This window comes from Oncorhynchus mykiss, chromosome 10 (assembly GCF_057628025.1).
Source record: "Oncorhynchus mykiss isolate SJ-2025 chromosome 10, ASM5762802v1, whole genome shotgun sequence".
Classification (NCBI taxonomy): domain Eukaryota; kingdom Metazoa; phylum Chordata; class Actinopteri; order Salmoniformes; family Salmonidae; genus Oncorhynchus; species Oncorhynchus mykiss.
In genome coordinates this window covers 17,158,976-17,162,646 of record NC_143031.1, presented here as the reverse complement: position 1 = coordinate 17,162,646, position 3,671 = coordinate 17,158,976, and the positions used below count along the sequence as shown (strand labels likewise).

General features: G+C 43.0%; 1 long non-coding RNA gene across 1 annotated transcript; it reads right to left on the bottom strand.

Annotated features, from left to right (window-relative positions):
* Positions 1–1,895: 1,895 nt before the first annotated feature.
* LOC118966710 (uncharacterized) lies at positions 1,896–3,175 on the bottom strand. Its single transcript, XR_016484042.1, has 3 exons — positions 2,637–3,175; positions 2,431–2,532; positions 1,896–2,308 (listed from the first exon to the last, which is right to left on the bottom strand). It is a non-coding gene; the product is annotated as an uncharacterized LOC118966710 (long non-coding RNA).
* Positions 3,176–3,671: the final 496 nt, after the last annotated feature.

Below are 3,671 nucleotides of genomic sequence, written 5' to 3'. Positions count from 1 at the left end.
TTAGACTGTCAATGTATCTCTGGTTGAAGGCTGGGTCTACAAAACACAAGATTTTACTACCTTGAGCTACGACCCAGGGTGCCACGCCTTGCTGTATCAAGGGATTCAGAAGCAGGTAAGAATCGTAGGCTCTAGCATTGTGGGCTATAAACGTGAAGTTTCTGTACTGTGGCTTTCTAAAATGTTTTAGAAAGAGTAGTGCACAATTGGATCCTTCTGCAGACCACTTTTCCCCCTTGAATGTCATGGTAGATACAAAAATAGGCAAATGATCCCCCGATTGCTGATTTGTCTCAAAATCATAGAACACATATTTCTCTGAATGTTCATCTTCAGCCAAGGGTTGAATATAACACTCGTGTGGCACTTCTTGAACCACTTCAGCGTCTCTGCTTTTCAAAGGCTCTTTACAGATTGGACAATGAATGATTCCACACACATGTGGTTTAGGGCTATCTATTTTAAGGTTGTAATTGCAATGACATTTTGGGCATTTCTTGTTAATGGCACAAATGCTTACAGATTTACAGGCCTTAGGGTGCCATGTTTCAATTTTGTGTTTAGCGTAACAGTAGGTCGAACGACATGTGCGGTGGCAATCAGCACAGGGTGTCAAGTTTAAGGGTTGCATTGGGCACTCTGCATCTTGACATACCGAACAGTTATAACGGCACGAGTGCCCCCCCTTTCGGGTGTAGCTGGTATGGCATGATGGACACACATAGGGGGTCCCGAGGAACGCCGTGATGTTGGTAATGGCGTAGTAATGTTCGTTTTGCACATAAAAATACAGAATCTGCGGGTGCGGTTGGGGGGTGTTTTGGAACTTCAAGAGAGATGCATTAGCTCTACTGTGGTACAAAACCACAATCTTGATATTCAGAAGGTTTTCAAATTTGACTATGTCGGAGAAAGCAACCCCCTCATGTATACCGAGACCCACCCCCGTTTGGATCTCTCTAGCCTTTTGCAATGCCGTCAGATCAGTACATCCTGGGTTAAGTAAATGCGCTAGGCCTATTGCAAAACATAGCTTATTATCGGGATTGTGAACGTTTATGAGGTAGGCCCTTTTATTGCTTAGGATTTCCGATTGCATTAGGCTATCAAGCTTCCTTCTCTGCCCACCACCCCCCTGGGGTTGACGTATTATTTGAACTACAAGCTCGAGGGTTCGATCGGCTATGATGGCTAAATTTGACTGAACAAGTCGTTCTAGCAGCGCGGTAAATTGTTCAAGATCTGCTTCGCCATTGGGTAAAATAAGAGATACTGTGTTATGCAGGCTATCTCCACAAAGTTCCAACTGTAGAACATCCCGTGGTTCGCCATAATCTCTAGCCGTCTCTAACAGATCGTTCAGAGTGTCCGTTATCATCATGTAAAACAACGCATAGTCAAGATTCTGATTCACCCATAGGAAATTGAAAAACTGTCGAATCTCTGTATTGTTGAATTTATTCCGGTACACAACCCGGACACGTCTATCAAGACCATCTCCCGCCAGATGTATTAGACAATTTTCCAATTCCCCAAAAACATCTTGTGGCGTTTCAGACTCTACGGACCTGGGCGATATTGGTTGGTCTATCTCTGTTGGGGTTGCCGGGGCCGAAAATGTCTGACTCTCGTTCAGACGATTAATTAAGGTTATGAGGGCTTCGGGAATCTGTGATAACAGGTTTTCATCGGGCCCCCCTGACTCGTTCATGCGATTAATCATTTCTAGGAGTTCGGCTGGAATCTGGGATAATATGCTTTCATCGCACACCCCAGACTCGTTCATACGTGTAATAACTTCTAAGAGTTCTGGCGGGATCTGCGCTAAGAGGCTTTCAACTGTCTCACCTTGTTTCTGTAGTTCGGCCATTTGGATAATTAAGGATGTGCGTTTTTGGGTATTTCGGGAATGATTGGTGGTTACATGTATGATTTTAGCGTCTGTATTTGCGTTTTTTAATGGGTTTGCTGTTTAACATGCGGGGAATTGTTCTATGCCAGAATAACATATCGTCTCTGTACTGTCTCTCAATTAAATCACCCACTCGTTTGTATAGCAAAACATTCCTTGATTTCAAAGCCCTGGAAAATAATGTGAAAAACCTTTCTTGTTCTACTGCAGGTACTGATGCCGTAGAATTGACGGGGTCGATAAGGTTGGCCGCATCACAGAAAAGCTGGTCGTCAACATCTGAAATGTCATTAAAAACAGGTCTATCGGTTGTTTCATCGGGAATGTTCGGGGCGCCGGAATCCCCCAGCTCTAGGTGTATGTGTCCGTCTGTGCCGTTTTTCGCCGGGGCTGAGTCTGAATGAAAATAATACATACAAAATTACGTTATTAAATATAAAATATGTTAGATACATAAAATGTCAAATACATTTCAGGTCTAATAATATATATATATTAACAATACATCGTTAAAATACCTAGGCTTTTTTGGCGCTTGTTCTGACGAATTGCTGATACCGAGGGCTCTGGGCTTTTTTCAGCTAGCGTTCCCGATTCTGCAGGGTCTGTCTCCGGGCAGTCTGAAAAAACATTATTTGTCCTTGTTTTAACATATTCTATCAAAAGAGGTATAACTAATAAAAAGACGTATAACACATAACATAAACGTATAATGGTCTCATACCATGTCCTTGGAGCGCCTGCTCGCGAAGCCTCAAGTTCCCGGCCCAGCCGTACTTTTCGGGTGGGGTTGAATCTGAGCAATGTACTTGGGCCACAGTTGTGCGTTGCCTGTTGGGGTCTGGAATATGTCGTGAGGGGGTGGACGTTCCCGGTGAGTTTGAAAAAACGCGCGTACAGAACGGTAGAATTGCATCCATGTCACTCGTGTCCGCTGTCCATAACGAATCCTTTATCATTCTTGGCGGTATGTCGACTGTAAATACATAAAATCGTTTTTAAAATAGTACACACTATTTTTTATATATAAATATTCTTGGGTATGTGTTTAATTGTAAGGACTTACAACGAAAAAAGTCTGATGGCGACTGACTGCCTGATTTTTGAGAGTGTGTATCCCCCTCATGTTGTTCCAGATCAGGTAAACCGTGTAAAAGCTGCGTAAAGGTTTGGGACTCTAGCCACCGTTAGACAATATTAACCGTTATACGATATATATACACTTTTTAACACATATTGGCCTTTGGTCTGAAATACCCAAATAACTCGGGGTTTGTTATTACAATAATATTCAAACAAATCTTAAACTATATTTCTCATTTACTCACCTCCAGAAATATCCATTAGGAGGGCTTTACAGACTATGCTATCTGTCCTGGCAGTTAAATATTCGGGCCTTTGGGTTTGCGCTAAAGCCGTGCTAAACTTGTTAAAAATAGACGTTCTGTCCCTAACTTGTTAAAGTACGGAATGAGTTTCGAGAGATAGCCTGTATGCAACCAACTGTATGTTTGCTTTAGACCAAAAGGCTGTGAATTCAAAGAACCGTTCTGTCATGCGTTTTGTTTGGGGGGTCCTGGGGGGGCGTTGATTAGATATCCTGGTTTAACCCCGGGCGGTCGGCCGATACCTTGACAGGCCATATGCTGGATAGTTCAAACTTTGGGATTTCAAACGATTCTCTACAGATGGGACCCCATGTTGAACCCACACAAACAAACCCTTTGTTTTTTGAAACGCACACACACACTCCTGCTGC